Here is a 22,654-nt window from a genome sequence, read left to right on the forward strand (position 1 = left end):
TACTTCATCACTTTTATTGATGATTCGTCACTTTTGTTGATAATTACTCCATATATAGTTGGGTGTATCCATTAAAGCAGAAGTCAGAGGTTTTTATGTGCTTTAGGCACTTTGTATCCATGGCTGAAAATGCATGTGAATGTAAAGTTGGCACCCTTCATTCAGATCAAGGGGGGAGTATATGTCTAAGGAATTTCATGCATATATGGCTGAAAAAGGCATAAGGTATTAATGTACAATGCCATACACACCTCAGCAAAATGGTGTGGCTGAGAGGAAGAATAGGTCTCTCATAGAGATGGCACGATGTATGGTGAAAGCCCAAGATTTACCTCATGGTTTTTGGTTAAAGGCACTTATGTGTTGAACAAATGCCTACCAAAGCCTTGCATTCTAAAACTCCTTATGAAGCTTGGCATGGAAGGAAGCCTTCTGTGGCTCATTTGCATGTTTTTTATTGTCTTGCTTATGCTCTTGTTCCTGAGCAATGCACTAAGCTTGATGATAAGGAAATTAAATGCATATTTGTTGAATACAATTCAAAAATCAAGGGATGTAGACTCTACCATCCAGCCTCAAAGTGGATTTTGGTAAGTAGAGATGTTGTTTTTGTCAAAAACTTAGTTCATCCCATGCTTTCATGTAAAAAACAACAGAATGTATGCTCACAAGACATGTTTGATTTGCTCCTACCTTTCTTTAATGGAGGGCAGCCATATGTTGAGCAATTGAGTGCTCAACCAAGTGCTGAAATTTAGCCTTTGCAAGTGTAAAATTAGCTTGCAAATTAGCCTTTTGATGAGGCAATTATTGAGGATGTAGTGGATGAGGAGAGAGCAGCCATAGAAGAATCTAGGCATATGCCAAAATGGCTTGTGCAGACATTGAGGGATAGCAAGTTGGCAGCTCCTTTACTTAGTAGAACTTATGAAGGTTCTCATCATGTAGATTATTCTCATGTGGATCATGTTCTCATTTCTACTTTATGTAATGAGGAGGAACCTATTTCCTTTGGGGAAGCACAGGATGATGATCATTAGATGCATGCTATACAGGATGAGTATAACTCTATACTCAAGAATGACACCTGGTATTTGACAGATCTACCTCATGCATGCTATACAGGATGAGTATAACTCTATACTCAAGAATGACACCTGGTATTTGACAGATCTATCTCATGCATGCTATACAGGATGAGTATAACTCTATACTCAAGAATGACACCTGGTATTTGACAGATCTACCTCATGGCAAGAAGACCATTGGTACTAAGTGGGTTTACAAGTTAAAATGCAAAGTAGATGGTAGCATTGATCGCTACAAGGCCAGACTTTTTGCAAAGGGGTATGCCCAGCAAAAGGGCATTGATTATGATGAGACCTTTACACTCACATCTCGTATGACTACCATTAGGTGTCTCATTTCTTTGGTAGCACATCATGGGTGGAATGTACATCAGTTGGACATTAAGATTACATTTTTGAATGGTGATTTACATGGAGGTGTATGTATCGTAGCCTCCTGGTTTTGCTATGAAAGGAGAAGAGTCTAAAGTATCTAGGTTGAAAAAGGCTCTTTATGGCCTTAAGCAAGCTCCTAGAGAATGGTATGAGAAGATTCATGCATACTTGGTTGCAAATGATTTTTGCAACAATCCAACACAGAGTACCCTTTATGTGAAGAGGAGTAAGGACACATTTTTGTCATCGTTCCATATGTTGATGACATGTTTCTCATGGGACCCAATATAGATCAAATTTTAGCCTTTAAGGCTGATTTGTAGTCATCGTTTCAGATGTCAAATTTAGGACCCTTACATTACTATTTGGGGATTCAGTTTATGCAGCACAATGATGGCATTATTATGCTGCAGTCTAAATATATACATAAGCTATTGAAGAGGTTTAATCTTGAAGACTGTAAACCTGTGGCTACACCTATGGAAACAAGTACTCAACTTAGTCTTCAAGATGTAGGAGACTCTTTTGATGCTAGTTTGTATCAGCAGGTTGTTGGATCCCTTCTTTGTGTGTGCAACACGAGGACAAATATACAGTATGCAGTCTCCAGTTGAGCAGATTTATGCATAGCCCAAGTATGAAGCATTGGCAGGCTGTTAAGTGGGTTTCCCACTATTTATAGGGTACTCAATATTTATAGGCTGTTAAGTGGGTTTCCCACTATTTATAGGGTACTCAATATTTTAGATTATTTTATCCAAAGGGGGGTGAGTCATACTTGCATGCTTTCAGTGATTCAGATTGGGCTGGATGTTCTGACACACGAGTGTCCACTAGTGGGTTTTGCTTTCGCCTCCTTGGTGATTCATGTATATTACGGCTCAGTAAGACATAGCCTACAGTGACCACTTCCAGCTGTGAAGCTGAGTACAGGGCAGCTTTTAGAGCTACAGTTGAGTGTGTGTGGCTCATACTTCTTATGGCTGATTTGAGTGTTGGTAGCACTACGATGTTTAGTGACAGCTAGAGCACATTAGCAGTGCAAGGAACCTAATGTTTCATCCTCGCACTAAGCACATTGAGGTGCATTACCACTATGTCAGGGGAAAGACTCTCCACATCACAGATCAGCTTGGTCTATGTGCCTACACATGATAACATGGCAGATTTATTCACGAAGGCTCTTCCTCATGAAAAGTTTGAAGCTTTTCGTAAAGCTTTGGGCTTACTTCCTTTTTAGGATTCATCAACCATACCCTGTACATGTTCACATCATCACTCTAGGGGAGATTTGTAGCATTATATGGTAGTGATGTGTGTGAACATGCTTAGGACCGTCGGGGGACTTTTTCCCTCACTGGGAGGTTTTTCCCCCCATGTGTATGTACACCCTCTTATCTACTCATTTTGGGGTGTGTATTTATCTTTTGTATCTGGCACACATTTGTTTATTGTAATCTAGTGAGTTTGTGTGCTCTCAAGCTTCTCTATCTTGTGTGTGTGCATTGTCGCAACCCTAACCCTAATTCCAACATATGTCAACTTTAAGTTTTCCTCATATGAAAGCCACTTACTATTTCCACTCTGGTCTTACTACCAACCAATTGTGTCCACTTTAAGTTATCTTCACAAAAAGCCAATTACTGTGTCCACTCTAGACTTTATTGACTAGTTGTGTCCACTTTAATTTTTTCCTCTCACAAAGTGACTTATTGTGTCCACTCTCTGTGGTCTTTACCGACCAGTTGTGTCCACTTTAAGTTCACTGTATAAGATCCCTTATCGTGTTCCCTCTATAAGGCTAGGTATTCCCACTTTAAGATTAGGTGTTTTGACCCATAGTTAAGGCTCACGAGTCATACGTTGTGTCATGTGATCAATCGTATGTCATCTATAATTTTTAAGTTTTGAGATAAAATTACATATAATGTTGACATCGTGCGATGAAATTAATGCTTAAAATTTATCATGTGATTAATTTAAATCTTTTACATTTTGTAGATCATTACCGAGTCAATTAATAGGCATAAAAAAAACTCCTTTGAGAGATTGTTTGCATGTATTTAATAAACATGCTTGAATATGAGCTCAGATCATGTTTTGATCCAAGAGGAAGGAGCTTTTTGAGAGCATGGTAGGTGAAGTTAGCAGGAGGAAATTTAGAGCTCTTCGAGAGACCTAGGCAATTTTTGACAACCAAGTTGACTTGCTAACATTAGGCAAGATCCGCAAAGAGTGTATGCATGCTTTGGGCCAGCTTCAGGCAAGATCCGCAAAGAGTGTATGTGTGCTTTGGGCCAGCTTCAGTGGGCCCGCTTCAGGTGGTTGCAAAGAATGTGCCCGAAGACAAGTATTAAGGGTTTTGCTACCCAATTAACATTAATCACAAATTTATACAATAGCTACAAAGGCAAAGGCAAAGCTAAAGCCATAGTTGAAGAAAAGAAAGAGGTTGGTCATCTTACAAAAATTTCCAAAAAAGACGTCACTGCCATAGCCAATGCACCAACTCTACAGTTGCTGGATAGTTCGTGCCTAGAGTTTTTGCTAGCTACCAGATTGGGTGAAGGTGCATTTGTCTTTGTGTGCAAGGTCAAAGTGCATGACTAGGCCTTCCCAGATAGTTGCTATGCTACGAAGTGCATCACTCGTGGGGAATCATTCATGTCACTAGAGATGATGGCAATGCGTGAGCCTGCCACTCAAGTGCATATCACTCATCATGGTGTCATTTCTGCAAAGGGATTAGTGCGTTTAGAGGACATACCATAGCAATCATCTATAAGTTTTGGAATGGTGGACATTTAGAAAGATGGATGAGCGAACTTTGAATTGATGGAGGGGTCCCTCCCTGAAACTGGGAAGGACACCCTCCCTGAAACTGGGAAGGACATAGCTTCTTCATGCAGTGATTGCACATTATCAAAGTCCGAGCAATGTGTCAGCAGCAGTAGCATGAGCTGTTCAACATTAATGATCTACTTGGAATCCCAGTAAGTGTTGGTGTTGGTGCTAGTGGTGGCCACTTACAAGGTGCTAGTGGAGACATCACCCCCAGGAGGATGAGATGAAGACTTCTCTTAGTGACACAAACTATTTTTTAGATATTTTTTGTAGACTCAAAAACATTTAGTTGTAAAAGATGATTTGAAGCTATAATGTAAACCTCTGTTTTTGAAAATATATACTCACGAAAATTTGATGTTGTATTTAAAGTTGCATTACATTTTAGTGATTGATTATTTCAAGTTGATGAGTACAAGTACATTATTTTTCTACTAGCACTGGCACTATATCATCAACTTCATCCATATGTGAGAATTTGATCGTACTTCCCATTCATGCTCATCTGCATTACATCTCTCTTCTATAATTGTGTCAGTAGACAAAGGCAATGGCATACAAGATTGTGCAGCATGAGTAGCTATATTTTGAGATATATGTAACATTCTTATATTACAAAATACGTATACCAAGTGTGAGATCCCTGTTCCCACCGAGCAACGGATTCAGGATACTGGCAGCAGAAGTAGCACTTCTCGCGCGGGACAGGGGTCCCACATTCGGGGCCTCACCCACGGATATCCGGATAAGAGACTAATCCGTCGGTTGTTCCAAAACCGAACCCGGAAAAAATTTCCTTTACCAGAAAGCACGGTGATTCCACCAGGAAAACTTTTACTCTAACGTAGTTAAACCCTTACTGATCAAACAGTTCGACTGCATCTATAGAGATACTTGGTCAGATCAAGGAAGAAACTTGCACTTGGATCATTGGGATCAACGCTTTTTTCCCCATCAAGAGGCACATCCATTGATTCCTATCCATAGAACAATTACTATCCGAGATTTGCTTTATCTATCGTAGTAACAGAATTTGAGTCTCGATTACGGATCCATCAGTCCAGCCTAACCCCATCCGATCCCATGGGTTAGCCAACCGCCCAACCACTGTAGTGATGGGATCCAATTAAGAATTTGGTTAGGTTTTGTCCCGGGTACCAAGGAAAAGAGTTCCAAGGCCCCCTAGCCGGAAGTTCATGCAAAAATAAAACTAGTCACACCACTTACACACCCCCAATATGAAATTGCCTTTTGACAGATTCAACCAATTTTAAAACAATCCTTTAATAAAACCATAGTATCATTGATCACCATCTTCCAATTTATCCAATTGATTCTTAATTTCCCATCATTCCTTCATCAGAGTATCTATGGCATCATTGGCAACTAGAACGCTCAGGGGCCGTTTTGATAGTTCCTAGCCCATAATACTCGGCAATATAATCACTTATCAAGATGGACTCTCGTTGAAGATCAGCAAGATCAACCAACAGATCCATATAAAGAGCCATGGACTCATCCGTTGTTGAGGACCAGCAAGGTCAGTCAACCAGATCCATGCCCGGTTTCAGAAAACAACTCTTACTCCTTTTTCCAATATCTTCCTCGACGCACGCGTGGGTATCCTGGGCGACCTAGAGCCCGAGCACCGTATGGTCAGCACCCTCTAGGATCCTTCGCAGGTGACCTAGCGCTTCACTCATAGGCCGCTTCCTTGGCCCCTCATCCACCGTACCGGAAGCTCACCATTTTAATCGCACCGAGGCTGGTCAAGACCTCGGCCGACCTTGCTGCGCGAGATGTCCTCCATTGACTCTCCGTCAGCAGTTGCAACTTTATCACTTAGGTCTCCAGGACCTTGATAACAAGAAGGTCAAAATGCTTTCCTAGCATTCTTGACATAAAACAGTCATTTACAAACAGTCACAAAATACAGTTTCTATATCCCTCCTCAATCCACATTACTTATTCCACATTCCCTTCATATGTACTCATTCTCATCCATTCATTCATATCAACGACACATTATTTCCCATACACATTCACCTTCATTATTCTTCATACACATCCATGCATACATCCATTTTCACATCCTTACTCTTACATCCACATCCACATACATACATCCATACATACACATCCACATGCATACATCCACATCTACATGCATACATCCATACATATACATCCATATGCATACATCCACATCCTTATTCGTACATCTACATCTACATGCACATTCATGCATCTTCATCCATACATCCACATTTACATGCACATTCACATCCATACATACATCTATTTTTTTCCTTCCCATCCATATAGCCCCATACGCCTTCACATCTATTCTTTTACATCACATCCATTTTCACCTTATGACAACCCATATACATCTTATCTCATCACATACACTTCTTATCTCATTCCATACACATTTTATCACATCTTAACTCATCTTAACACATCTTAGCTCATCTCATATACATCTTATCTCATCTTATCACATATCATACACTTCCTATCACATCTTAACTCATCTTATCACATCCTAACTCATCTCATATGCATCTTATCTCATCTTATCACATCTCATACACCTCTTATCACATCTCATACACCTCTTATCACATCCTAACTCCTCTTATCACATCCTAACTCATCTCATATGCATCTTATCTCATCTTATCACATCTCATACACCTCTTATCACATCCTAACTCCTCTTATCACATCCTAACTCATTTTTTTATGCATACCTCTATGCAAGAATTTCAATTGTGATAAAAGTAACACTTTTACAATAAAATAATTATTTTTTTTGTAATATTTTTATAATAAAATAATAATTTATTTACTTTTTTCATTTCTATGCACAAAATTCAATATGATGAAAATAACTTTTTATAATAAAATAATCATTTTTTTTCTTTACAGTTTTATAATAAAATAATAAAATATTCATCTTTTATGCATACCTCTATGCATGAAATTCAATTATGTTAAAAGTAACACTTTTATAATAAAATATTTATCTTTTATGAATACCTCTATGCATGAAATTCAATTATGTTAAAAGTAACACTTTTATAATAAAATATTTATCTTTTATGAATACCTCTATGCATGAAATTCAATTATGTTAAAAGTAACACTTTTATAATAAAATATTTATCTTTTATGCATACCTCTATGCATGAAATTCAATTATGTTAAAAGTAACACTTTTATAATAAAATATTTATCTTTTATGCATACCTCTATGCATGAAATTCAATTATGTTAAAAGTAACACTTTTATAATAAAATATTTATCTTTTATGCATACCTCTATGCATGAAATTCAATTATGTTAAAAGTAACACTTTTATAATAAAATATTTATCTTTTATGCATACCTCTATAACAAGCTGGAATTTGCCCCCCAAGAGATAATGTCTCCATAATTTGAGGCAATGAACAATTGCTAAAAGCTCCAAATCATGGGTGGCATAATTTGCCTCATATTGCTTCAGCTTGCGGGAAGTATAGACAACTGGTCTTCCTTCTTGGCCAAAGACACCACCAAGTGCTAGACTACTAGCATCAGTAACTACTTCAAATTCCTTGGCAAAATCAGGAAGTTTCAGGACTGGGGCAGAAGTAATAATGACTTTGAGCTGATCAAAATTGTTTTGATGGATTGGCAGCCACACTATTTTGCAATCCTTCTTAAGAAGATCCGTCAGAGGTGCAGCTACCGAGGCATAATCTTTGATAAAAATCCTATACCAACCTGTGATTCCCAAAAACCCACGAACTTCACGAACTGATTTAGGGGGTGGCCATTCTAGAATATCCTTGACCTTGGCGGGGTCTACTGAGATGCCATCTTTGGAGACGATGAATCCAAGATACTCAATTTGATGAGTAAAGAAGGTACATTTGCTTTTCTTGGCATAGAGTTTGTGTCTGCGCAGCAATTGTAGAACTCTACGCACATGCTCCTCATGCTCTTCCATTGATTTGGAGTAGATTAAGATGTCATCAAAGAAAACAAGCACAAATTCATCCAAGTAAGGATGGAATATATCTTGCATTAGGCGGTTGAAGATTGTAGGAGCATTTGTTAACCCGAATGACATTACAGTAAACTCATAGTGGCCATAACAGGTATTGAAGGCTGTTTTGGGTATAGCTGCTTCCTTGACTTTGATCTGATAGTAACCAGACCTCAAATCTATTTTTGAGAAGACTTTGGCCCCATGAAGCCTGTCAAGAAGTTTGTCGATGCGAGGGATAGGATACTTATTCTTGATAGTGACTTGATTTAGCCCTCGATAATCTATGCAGAGGTGGAGAGTTCCATCCTTCGTTTTTTGGAAAAGAATAGGCGCTCCCCAAGGAGAGCTACTGGGGCATACAAATCCTTGTTCAATGAGTTGGGAAAGTTGCTCCTTAAGTTCAATGGCTTCAGGAAGGGACATTTTATAGGGAGTTTTTGAGACAGGTTCAGCTCCAGGGATCACCTCGATTTCATGATCGACTTCTCGAGGAGGCGGTAACCCTGTAAGCTCGTCAGGGAAGATGTCAAAGAATTCTTGGAGCCAAGAGGGTTCTGTCTCCATACTAGGTTCAATGACTTTGTTGAGTTTGACTAAGAAAACTTGCTGACCCTTACGTGTTCCCTTGAGAAGATGTTTTGCCTTGACTACCCTAGATTTAGGTTTTCCTGTGATCCCCTGAACAGATATTACTTGGCCATGCTCATTTTCAAAAGTGATACTCCCCTGGTTACAATGAATGCTAGCTTTGTTTGCAATTAACCAATCCATCCCAAGGATTCCATCATAAATTCCTAATGGCAAGACTCTAAAGTGACCATGAGTTTGCTCATTACCCAACTCAAAATCAAGGTTTCCTATAGAGTGGCGAGATACTACTTCTTTCCCACTGGCTAACTCTACAATCATTTTTCTAGCTGTTTTTTGACCCAAGTTTAATTTTTGCAAACACCTAGGAGAAAGGAATGAATGGGTACTGCCACAATCAATCAAAAGCTGAAATGGCTTACCGTGATGAGTGGCGGGGGTTTGGATTACACCAAATTGTTTATTCGGACCTTGGTGTTCTACTGCCGCATGGACGGTGGCGCGCTCTTCTTCAGCCGTTTCCAAGGTCGGTTCTTCACTTACAGGCAGTCCTAGCAACTGCTCCTCCGCGGCCTCTACCACGGCCACTGCCTCTTGCACCTTGGTGGATAGGGGCTCCACGGCCTTGATTTCCTCTGCTACCTTGGGGAAATGATGTTGCCATCTTGGGACAGTTGGCTCTAAAGTGTCCCGGCTCATTGCACTCAAAGCACAGAGGGCCTTCTCTAGAAGAAGAAGCATACGAGCGGGGAACAAAAGAGTTACCTTGTCGCCCTCTGTTGTAGTAGGGGAAATTCTATTGGGGTTTCTTGTAGGGTTGATCTTTAAGATTTGCCTCAGGGTAAGATCTCTTTTGATTCTTCGGTTTGTTCTAAGCCTTCATTTCTTTCACAAGGGGCTTTGCTCGTATGAGAGCATCCTGTAATGTGCTTGGCCTCATTGCTTCAAGGCGGGAATCTAAGGGTTCATTTAGCCCTTGGCAGAAACGAGCCACTTGCTGGGAAGTAGTCATAGCTGGGGCATACTTCCGAAGGGTGATAAATTTGGAATAGTAGTCCTCAAGAGTTAAGCTGCACTGCCTAAGACTAAAAAACTCATTCATCTTTATAGATTCATGGGATGGGGGAAGATATCTTTCCTTCACTGCCTGCTTGATGTCTTCCCATGTTTGAGAATGCTCGGTGACTTCCTTGTCACGGCACCACTGTTTCCACCAGAGTTTAGCATCTCCGATGAGGCGAAACCGTGCGAGCATAGACTGATTTGCTACTCCAGTCTCGGTAGCAGCAGAGAAATAATCGTCCATCGCCTCAATCCAGACTTCAACATCCTTCTCAACCTTTGAACCTTCTCCTTTAAAGGAGGGAGGTTGCATTTGCTTAAGCAAGAGCTTCTTCTCCTCGGTATCAGTGTAAAGTGCATTGGGAAGTGGAGGGTGGTCGTCCTGGCTATCATTGTAAAAATAATTTTAAGATTACAAGATTCATATTTGCACAACGCTTATTTTTGGAGAGTAAAACATTGAAATTATTTTATTTCCAAATATGTACAAGGACAAGTTCTATTACAAAGATCTGAGACTAATATAATTAGTCTTATTTGCTATCAAGGGAAATTCCTAGGCTTGACTATGACATAAGGGTAGAGCGGTCCACATAGGTAAAATATGGGGGTTCCGCTGTAGTTTCTAAGACTCTAAAAACTGATGGTAAGGGTGGTAGACTCTGGATTGGGGTAGATCCCAACACAGCTACTCTATCAGCACAGGTAAGACCTGCATCACTTTGTCATACACCCAGCGATCCTGAGGTATGCGAATCCCATCTATAGTCACGGAGGTGTCGGCCCTGGGGGTACCGACGAACCAAAATAAATGGATCATCTTAAACTTCTCAATCCAACGAATCCGCTTTAGGTCGGTTGTAAGGTTCCCAATTTGATCTGCTCGGATGAAGAAGTATCTCGGCCCACGACTCCAGAAATCTCTACCCCATCCTCTTTGAATACGAGAGAAATGAGGGAGGGACATCTTCTCTAGTATCTGCACCACAGTGTCGTGGAACTCGAAATTCGAGGAGTGACTAGCAGTCTCGAAGATGCATTGGAAAACTAGAAACTTGGAGTAGGCATCTTCCTCTTCCTACAATCATTCAAACATCAATTCAACTTATTTGTTTTAGTAGGATGTTTTTACTAATTAGCATTATGTTAGGTAAAACATTCATTGCAAAACAATCCTTAAATGACAATTCCTAGGAGCTAAACTCGGCTCTGATACCAATTGTAAGGTTCCTCCCTTCTAAAATGGGGGAAACACTTAAGATAGTCCACTAAGTCTTATCTTAGGAAAATTTCCTATTCATCTCGACACCTTGATCCTGTAGAGATTCAAGGATACGATTCATAGGTATGACCTAGCTCTATCCCGCAAGGGGGGCGTGATTTTCTAAACATCAAATCACCCATAGGGCAATTGATCATAAATTGGGCAACTACTAGACTTGATTTCTATAGACAACGCTTTTTTCCTCATCTTATGCAAGGCACAGCCGCGCTGACCTAGTCTTCTAGAATAGAGTTGCCCAAGAACCTAATTATCAGCGTAGGGCTTTCACTTAATCTGTTGGAAAGCTACCCGACTAATCGGGTCCACCCGTCCGTAGGATGGTGCCGTCGGGGCATTCCATCCTCCCACTTTCCACCCTACTCACGCATCAATTTGTTTTCTAATTAATCCTACCACACTGTTTGACATAAATAAACATATTCCTTAATTAAGGCCCTTTTTCACAAGGTTTGTTAAAACAGCCTTTTTACACAATACAATCAAGCCAAAGACAAGATATATTTATATAAAAAGTTTATCCATGAATCAATTCCATACAAGCCAAACCAGCTCTCTTATTCTTATACTGCTGATGATCTAGAATTCGGCCTTCCAGCCTCTACATGCTGGGCAAAACCCTATGGGACCATACACCTCATCGTCGGCCGCTGGCGAGGACTCAAGCCGGCCTGTCGCCCTCTCAGGCTCCATTGCTTGATCCTCCCGCCCCTCAGAGGGATGTCTGCACACTAGGGTGGGCTTATTTACCGCACTAGCCCGGGCCCTCAGAACTAGGCAGCCTCATAATCTCTCGCCTCAATCGGCGATCCTTATTCTCCCAATGGTATGAGGGATACCTTGGGCCATTCCCGGGCTTTGCTAAAACGACGCCGCCTGGCTAGACAAGCACGGAACGAAGTTAGCGTTAAAGCCAAAAAAAATCTTGAATTCTAAAGATAACAACTTCAATGCAATTTATTAAATATAGCATTCACAATTCGTGAAGATAACAATTTCAATGCAATTTATCGAATACAGCATCACATAATTCGTAACTTCATACAATTTTTATGTCGTCATTTTAAAAGAAAAAGATACCATTCATTAACACTAATTTAAGAAAAATCTCTTCTTTTAAAAATTAACCAAGCTAACCTGGCCACCATTTCCTTGAGGAGCTTGAAAAGGGAGGGCTGGAGCTGCATTGGGAGCATCTTCCCTAATCTCGTTATTGCGCGCTCCTCTTGAGGCAATATTTCGACGTCTCCGAGAAGAGGCCATCTTAGGCGTCGCCTTGTAGAGCTCGTTGCTGCGATCGAAACGCTTCAGTCGGACCTGAATTCTGAGTTCGTTTGCTCACCGTATGAGCAAAAGAGTATGACGCACGAACCCTTTCTTAAGGCAAAAAACCCTTATTAAAGTCTACGCAAAATGGGGGGGGGAGGAGTTCAGGACACTGCCTCCTACGCAAATGGGGGGGGATTGTGAGATACCCTTAAGGCTAAAAACGTAGAGAGGGCTGTGAGGGACTGTGAGGGGCTGCTCTGTAAGTCTCTTCACACGGCGGGGGAGAAGAGTTAAGGACACTGCCTCCTAGCAAGAGGGGGATGGAGGAAAATTGGCTTATCTGAAAAGAGACAAATGAGGGGGTGTGAGAGGGGGGCTGCAAGGGACGGCTGTACTACAGCAAGTACGCTACACAGGGACGGACGGCGGTACGGAAGGCGGCACAACAGGGCATACGCAGTACAGAGATGCGTGCCGTCTGTGGAGCACCCCGGGTGTTTATATAGTTGAGGGATGAGGGTACGGGTGCTGCGCAAAGCAAGGACGAAAGGACGGTGTACCATCAAAGGCTATGGATCAGTGGCCTGCATGGGTCTAGGGGAAAGGTACGGTGTCGGTTGTCTGGGAAAGGAGTGGTACGCATGTACCTTATCTCGTCTAGGGCAGCATGGGTGTCCACGTAGGGGTACGTGTGGACCATACAGTGGGCAGCCGTCCTTTGGTTCTTGGGGGACCATCATACGGACGTCCTAGTAAGTGTGTACGAACCAAAATTTGAGGCGGGGCACCTAAATTTGGGGCGTCCATCTCGATTTGCGTGCCGGCGCCTTGGGGGTGAAATTTTTTTTGTCTGGGAGGTTCTCCTGGTCGTAGGGGTTTAGACCGTTCATCTATCGGAAGCCCGGTCGTGCATTTTTTAAGGTTTAAAGATCGCCGTTTTTTAACTAAAATGACTGAAATTTGCGTATAGGCTTGATTCGGTGTCCGTTTTAGATGCTGTAAAATCCTATATTAGGGTAAAATCGCATGCAGATTCCAAATTTGGGCTCAAAATTTGAAGATTCTAAGTAGAAATAACTCAAATAATAAAATCATTGATTTTTATACCATAAAAACTCATAATTACATGGACATTTCTTTATTAGTGAAGATGGATATGTTACAGTTAACCCGAATGACATTACAGTAAACTCATAGTGAAGGCTGTCTTGGGTATATCTACTTCTTTGACTTTGATCTGAAAGTAACCAGACCTCATAGTGGCCATAACGGGTATTGAAGGCTGTCTTGGGTATATCTGCTTCTTTGACTTTGATCTGATAGTAACCAGACCTCAAATCTATTTTTGAGAAGACTTTGGCCCCATGAAGCCTGTCAAGAAGTTCGTCGATGCGAGGCATAGGATACTTATTCTTGACAGTGACTTGATTTAGCCCTCGATAATCTATGCAGAGGTGGAGAGTTCGGTCCTTCTTTTTTTGGAAAAGAACAGGTGCCTCCCAAGGAGAGCTACTAGGGTGTACGAATCCTTGCTCAATGAGTTTGGAAAGTTGCTCTTTAAGTTCAATGGCTTCAGGAAGGGACATTTTATAGGGCATTTTTGAGACGGGTTGAGCTCCAGGGATCACCTCGATTTCATGATCAACTTCTCGAGGAGGCAGTAGCCCTGTAATCTCGTCAGGGAAGATGTTAGATAATTCTTGGAGCCAAGAGGGTTTTGTCTCCTTACTAGGTTCCAAGGCTTTGTTGAGCTTTACTAAGAAAACTTGCTGACCCTTACGTGTTCCCTTGAGATGATGTTTTGCCTTGACTACCCTAGATTTAGGTTTTCCTGTTATCCCCTGAACGGATATTACTTAGCCATGCTCATTTTCAAAAGGGACACTCCCCTGGTTACAATGAATGCTAGCTTTGTTTGCAATTAACCAATCCATCGCAAGGATTCCATCATAAATTCCTAATGGCAAGACTCTAAAGTGGCCATGAGTTCCAGCTCAAAATCAAGGTTTTCTATAGAGTGGCGAGATACTACTTCTTTCCCACTAGCTAACTCTACAATCATTCTTCTAGCTGTTTTTTGACCCAAGTTTAATTTTTGCAAACACTTAGGAGAAAGAAATGAATGGGTACTACGACAATCAATCAAAAGCTAGAATGGCTTACCGTGATGAGTGGCGGGGGTTTGGATTACACCAAATTGTTTATTCGGACCTTGGTGTTCTACTGCCGCATGGACGGTGGTGCGCTTATCTTCAGCCATTTCCAAGGTCGGTTCTTCACTTATAATACAGGCGGTCCTAGCAACTGCTCCTCCGCGGCCTCTGCCACGCCCACCGCCTCTTGCACCTTGGTGGATAGGGGTTCCACAGCCTTGATTTCCTCTACCACCTTGGGGAAATGATGTTGCCATCTTGGGACAGTTGGCCCTAAAGTGTCCCAGCTCATTGCACTCAAAACACAGAGGGCCTTCTCTAGAAGAAGCAGCATACGAGCGGGGGACAAAAGAGTTGCTTTGTCGCCCTCTGTTGTAGTAGGGAAAATTCTATTAGGGTTTCTTGTAGGGTTGATCTTTAGGATTTGCCTCAGGGTAAGATCTCTTTTGAGGCTTCGGTTTGTCATCAGTCCTTATCATTTCTTTCACAAGGGGCTTTGCTCATATGAGAGCATCCTGTAATGTGCTTGGCCTCATTGCTTCAAGGCGGGATTCTAAGGGTTCATTTAACCCTTGGCAAAAACGAGCCACTTGCTGGGTGGGAAGTAGTTATAGTTGGGGCATACTTTCAAAGAGTGATAAATTTGGAATAGTAGTCCTCAAGAGTTAAGCTGCACTGCCTAAGACTAAAAAACTCATTCATCTTTATGGATTCATGGGATGGGGGAAGATATCTTTCCTTCACAGCCTGCTTGATGTCTTCCCATGTTTGAGAATGCTCGGTGACTCCCTTGTCACGGCACCATTGTTTCCACCAGAGTTTAGCATCTCCGATGAGGCAAAACTGTGCAAGCATAGACTGATTTGCTACTCCAGTACCGGCGGGGGCAGAGAAATAATCATCCATCGCTTCAATCCAGACTTCAGCATCCTTCTCAATCTTTGAACCTTCTCCTTTTAAGGAGGGAGGTTGCATTTGCTTGAGCAGGAGCTTCTTCTCCTGGATATCAGTGTAAAGCACATTGGGAAGTGGAGGGTGATCGTCCTGGCCATCATTGTAAAAATAATTTTAAGATTACAAGATTAGTACTTGCACAATGCTTATTTTGGAGAGTAAAACATTAAAATTATTTTATTTCCAAATATTTACAAGGACGAGTTTTATTACAAAGATCTGAGACTAATATAATTAGTCTTATTTGCCATCAAGGGAAATTCCTAAGCTTGACTATGACATAAGGGTAGAGCGGTCCACATAGGTGAAATATGGGGGTTCCGTTGCTGTATTTTCTAAGACTCTAAAAACTGATGGTAAGGGTGGTAGCTCGGGGGGGTCACTATATGTAAAATATCCCTATCGCATGCGTTCAAGGCCTATATTTTAAATCCCTTATTTGTGAATTTTTTAATCTATATAATATCCCCTTTTCTTTATGAATCTGTAAATTTTTTTGAAAAAAAATTAAATCATACCCTTATGTAAATATATTTCTGTAAGTTTCATAAATTAAAATTATGCTTCTGTTGAACGTACGTGATATTCACATTTTTTTGTGAGTGACCCCCCCGAGGGTGGTAGACTCTGGATTGGGGTAGGTCCCAACATAGCTACTCTGTCAGTAGCAGTAGTAGGTAAGACCTTCATCACTTGGTCATACACCCAGCGATCTCCTGAGGTATGTGAATCCCATCTATAGTCACAAAGGTATCGGCCTTGGGGGTACCGACGAACCAAAATAAATGGATTATCTTCAACTTTTCAATCCAACAAATCCGCTTTAGGTCGGTGGTAAGGTTCCCAATTCGATCTGCTTGGATGAAGAAATATCTCGGCCCACCACGACTCCAGCAATCTCTACCCCCATCCTCTTTCAATACGAGAGAAATGAGGGAGGGACTAGCAATCTCGAAGATTGGCAAAACACTCCTTAAATGATGGCAAATCCTAAGAGCTAAGATCGGCTCTGATACCAATTGTAAGGTCCCCCCTTCTAAAATAGGGGAAACACTTAAGATAGTCCACTAAGTCTTAACTTGGAGAAAATTTCCTATTCATTGACACCTTAACCATGTAGAGATTCGAGGATACGATTCATAGGTAAGACCTAGTCCTATCCCGCAGAGGGAGTGTGATCTTCTAAAAGTCAAATCACCCATAGGGTAATTGATCATAAATTGGGCAACTAATAGACTTGATATCTAGAGGCAATGCTTTTTTCGTCATCCATGCAAGGCACAACCGCTGGCCTAGTCTTCTAGAATAGAGTTGCCCAAGAACCTATTTATCTAGCGTAGGGCTTTCACTTAATCTATTGGAAAGCTACCCGACTAATCGGGTCCACCCGCCGTCCATAAGATGGTGCCGTCTCGGGGCATTCCATCCTCCCACTTTTCACCCTACTCACGCATCAATTTGTTTTCTAATTAATCCTACCACACTATTTGACATAAATAAACATGTTCCTTAATTAAGGCCCTTTTCACAAGGTTTGTTAAAACAGTCTTTTTCCACAATACAATAATGCCAAAGATAAGATTTATAAAAAAAGTTTATACATGAATCAATTCCATACAAGCCAAACCGGCTCTCTTATTCTTTTCCTTTATACTGCGATGATCTAGAATTTGGCCTTCCCGTCTCTACATGCTAGGCGTAAAACCCTACCGGACCATACACCTCATCATCGGCCCGCTGTTGGCGAGGACTCAAGCCGGGGCCTGTCGCCCTCTCAGGCTCCATTGCTCGATCCTCCCGCCCCTCAGAGGGATGTCTGCACACTAGGGTGGGCTTATTCACCGCACTAGCCTGGGCCCTCAGAACTAGACAACATCATAACCTCTCGCCTCAATCGGCGAACCTTATTCTCCCAATGGTATATGAGGGATACCTTGGGCCATTCCCTGGCTTTGCTAACGATGCCGCCCGGCTACACAAGCACGGAACGGAATTAGCATCGAAGCCAGGAAAAACTTGCACTCTTTAAAGATAACAATTTCAATGCAATTCATTGAATACAGCATCACACTCAATTTGTAACTTCATACAATTTTATGCCATTATTTTAAAAGAAAAAGATACACATTTATAAACACTAATATTAAAAAAAAACTCTTCTTGAAAAGATAACCAAGCTAACCTATTCACCATTTCCTTCAAGAGCTTGTAAAGGGAGAGTTGGAGCCGCATCGGGAGCATCTTCTCTAATCTCGTTGTTGCGCGCTCCTCCGGAGGTAATATTTTGATGTTTTCGAGAAGGGGCCATCTTGGACGTCGTCTTGTAGGGCTCGTTGTCGCGGTCGAAACGCTCCAATCAGATCTCAATTTTGAAATCGTTTTCTCACCGTATGAGCAAAAGACCATAGCGCATGAACCCTCTCTAAGGCAAAACCTCTTGCTAAAGTCCACGTAAATGGGGGGGGAATTATGAGATGTCCTTAGAAAAATTGCCTTATCTGAAAAGTGGCAAATGAGGGGGTGTGGAGAGGGGTGGCTGTAAGGGGCGGCTGTACTACAGCAAGTACACTGCACAGGGACAGACGGCGGTACGGACGGTGCCACAGCAGAGCATAAGCTACGTAGAAATGCCTGTTGTCCATGGAGCACCCTGGGGGTTTATATAATTGTGGGGTACGGGTATGGGCACTGCGTAAAGCAAGGACAAAAGGACGGTGTACCAGCAAAGTTTGTAGATCAGTGGCCTGCATGGCTCAGGGGGAAAGGTATGGTGTCTGTTAACAGGAAAAGGAGTGGTACGCATGTACCTTATCCGGTCAGGGGCAGCATGGGTGTCCAGGTAGCGGTACGTGTGGACCACACAGTGGGCGGTCGTCCTTTGTTTCTTGTGCGGCCATCGTACGGGCACCCTGGTAAGTGTGTACGGTCTAAATTTTTGGGGCGGGGTTCCCAAATTTGGGGTGTCGACCTCGATTTGCGTGTCGAACCGCCCCGGGGGAGGGGGTTTGTCCGGGGATGTTCTCTTGGTTGTTGGGGTGCAGACCATTCGTCAATCGGACGCCCAGTCATTCATTTATTAAGGTTTAAATGTCATCACTTTTTAACTAAAAATGACTAAAATTTACGTATAAGGGTGATCCGGTGTCCGTTTTGGATGCTGTAAAATCCTATATTAGGGTAAAATCGCACGCAGATACCAAATTTGGGCTCAAAATTTGAAGATTCTAAGTATAAATGACTCATTTAATAAAACCATTAATTTTTATACCATAAAAACTCATAAATTTATGTATTACATGGACATTTCTTTATTAGTGAAGATTGGTATGTTACATATAGTAGAAGAATCTTAGATATAGGTTTAGATATATGTGTACCTGTGTTCAAAGTTTACTTTGCACATGTACATATATTTTAGAAAATAAAAATTAGTTGTCTTTCATTGTGTTTGAAGCTTGCTTCACACTTGAAAGATAAAGGCTTAGAAATAGGATTTATCTTTTATCATGTTGGAAGCTTGCTTCACACTTAGAAGATAAAAGTTTAGGTTTGAGCTTTATCTTTTATTGTGTTTGAAGCTTGCTAAGATAATGTGAAATATAGGTAGTAGGTTTTATGCTTTACTGTGTTCGAAGCTTGCTTCACTTTTTAAAGAGAATTTTAGAGTTTACGATTTATCCTTTTTATGTTCGAAGCTTGCTTCACACTCTAAAGATAAATGAGTATGTTCTATTCTATTCTTTGCATGAAGTGGGATGCTTCAATATTGCATGCCCATGAACGCGAGAGTCATTAATTAGTAGCATGGGAGTTATTATCATGAGGGGCCCATGGTAACCTAGAGTAGCCCATGTCTTATCATCACCCTCTTTGGAGGTACCTTTGATTTTAGTGATGGTGAGAATGTGGAAAGACTTTGGGCCCAGTGCACTGTTAACCTCTCCTTCAAGCACTCTGACATTCATGGACATGCATATGTGTTGTGACCTCTTTTAATTTTTTCAAATAGGGTATTGCTCATTTCTTATATTCTTTCACACATGTTTTCTAGATCAATCAGCTAAAATGGTGCATGGTCTAAAATGGGATTATGTTGATGAGGTAAGACAAGGAAAAACATCATCTCATATGTGGTGTATAAGTTGTGGTCATGCATTTCATGGTAGCGCTACTAGAATCAAAGAACATTTGTTTGGCATTGGTAATAATGTTGAACATTGCATAGTACCCCTTGCTAACTTACATATTAAACTACATAAGTATGTAGCAAAGCTTAAGGCCAAAGGGGATGGAAATATGAAAAGGAAATTAGCCTTTGCAGTATGACCAATGGAAACAGTCGGAGAAGATAATACACATGTGTCTACAAGTGAATGTATGCCATCTTGTGGTCCGACATGTGAATCAATAGCACATGCTGGTAAATCCAATATTTTTCCATCCATAAGTACTCCGTCTACATCATGTCCATCTGCGAGTACTCCGTCTACATACATGCTGCAGGGTTCTAGCAACAAGAGTCGTAAAGAGAAAACATCTTTGCAGGCAGCATTTGATAAACAAGGGGGATGCTTGAATTACATTTGAAATGGACACAAGCATTTCTTGAATGTGGGATTCCATTCAATGCAATCCGAAATCCTTTTTTTCAAGATGCATTGATGAGTACAACAAATTATGGGTTTCAATTTCCTGATTATAATAAAATGCAAACAGATTCTTAACAAGATCAAACATACGACTGAACTTGCATTGAAATGTACAGTGTTTGATTTTCTGCCTACATTTGGTTGTACAATTGCAATTGATGGGTGGACTAGTTGTCAAAAGAAGCCCTTGATTACTATTGTTTGCATATGTCCTAGAGGTTCTGTATAGACACCTCATTGAAGGAGAAGACCTACATACAAAATATCTATGACCGGGCAATTGCAAGAGTGGATGGGTCGAAAAATGTGACAACAATAGTCATAGACAATGCATCAAATTACAGGAGTGTAGGCTAGGCCATATCTATAAAGTATCCTGAGATAACATGGGTTCCATGTTCTACTCATACTACAAACTTGTTGTTAAAGGATATTGGAAAAATGTCATTCATTCAAACCACTTTATTAGATGCAAACCATGTGGTGAATTTTATCAGAGAGCACCAATTTTCACATGCTTTGTTTCGTTCAAAGTCACCTAATGAGTGGCTCCAAATCTTTTGTGCCACTAGATTTTCTACAGCATATTATGTATTGCAAAGGTTGTTAGTAGTTTGCCCATCATTGAATGAGACAATGGGGCAGATAGGAGGTGGGATATTTGGATAGCCAAGAATTCAAAACACATTGATGCTACAAACTAGGTGCCAAAATTCAATACACTCTCTAACAGTTTGGCGAAATGTTGATAAAATTGTCAACATTACTAAGCGTCTTGTAGAACTTCTAATTATGTTAAAAGTAACACTTTTATAATAAAATATTTATCCATTATGCATACTTCTATGCATAAAATAAAATGATAAAAGTAATACTTTTGATATAAAAATTTATCCTTTATGCATAATATAAAAATTTCAATTTCCTCATGATTCTAATGAATTTCTTTCAATTAATCTAGGATGATAGTTCCTAGAATATGGTAGGAAGTCCTCTTTTCATGCTTTGAATGAAATTATTTTATGTGTAAATTTTTATAAAATTTTGCCATAGCTCTGCTACTATGACTGATAAATCTCAATTATTTTTTTAAAAATAAGGCTTATCTTTAAGGGAATGATTAGAATGATCTCTAATTGGATCATTAACCCTTAATGGATTGAATCAAAATAATCATGGAATATATAAACTAAAAGCATAGATAAAAATAACGATTAATTTGTTCTCAAGCATAGATTAATCTTGGATTAAGGAAAAGCTTTATGAAAAGCTTCATTTGGATAGAGAAGGGTTCATGAGTATGACCATCTCTTGAGTGAGAGAGAGAGATTACATAAAAACCATTAGAATTAAGCATAAATAGAAGTTTATGAATTTCTTTACTATCATTCATTAATTACCTTCATTAGTATTCAAAAAAAACCATTTCAATTAAGCTTCGCAAGCTTGAGAGGGGTTGAGAAGAGAGAAGCATTGAGAAATTAAAGAAAAATCAAAATTCACCATTTACCTTACAATTTTGCTTGATTCTTTGTTCACGGTAGAGGCCCCCAACCAATCAATTGGTTTAGTATGTTGATGGAGTCACCAATGGGAATTAAAGAAAGAGGGAAGCGTCAAAAACTAGTGAATTATTAAAGAATTCACAGTTCTTGGCTTAGGTGGAGTAGAGTAACAATGCATAAGACACTATATTTTCTTCAACAAGGGGAGGCTTCTATTTATAGGAAAATTTGAGCTCCTAACCAAACAAACTGATTCTAGAATTTTCCAAGTCAGTTTGGTCACTTTTTGACCATTTTTAGGTCAGTTAAGCTAACTTTTTGGAACTAGACTTGAATGAGGAGAGAGGAGAGATGAAATATCTCAACTTTTATGATTTTAAAACTCATTTAAGCATGTGTTTTAGGCGCCTCATTGAAGGCCCTCCTTTTCCTTACTGATGTGTCAAAAATGGAATCCTTACACTTAAAATATCTCATATTTTTATATTACTCATAGTTGTTTTACTATTAAACCTTGTACATTTTCAACTCTTCATCTTATGTGAGCATTGAAGGGACTCACCTTCCTTACCTAGGTGTCAAAATGGAATCATTATACCCAAAATATCTCATATTTTTAATATTGCTCATAGTTTTTTACTAATAAACCTTGTACATTTTCAACTCTTCATCTTATGTGAAATATGCACCTCCTTTAAAGAACTCCTCTTCCTTACATATGTGTCAAAATGGAATCATTATACCCAAAATATCTCATATTTTTAATATTGCTCATAGTTTTTTACTAATAAACCTTGTACATTTTCAACTCTTTATCTTATGTGAGCATTTACTCATTTTTGGGT

This window comes from Cibotium barometz, chromosome 48, assembly GCF_041138505.1.
Source record: "Cibotium barometz isolate CiBa-2024 chromosome 48, ASM4113850v1, whole genome shotgun sequence".
In the NCBI taxonomy this organism is placed as follows: Eukaryota; Viridiplantae; Streptophyta; class Polypodiopsida; order Cyatheales; family Cibotiaceae; genus Cibotium; species Cibotium barometz.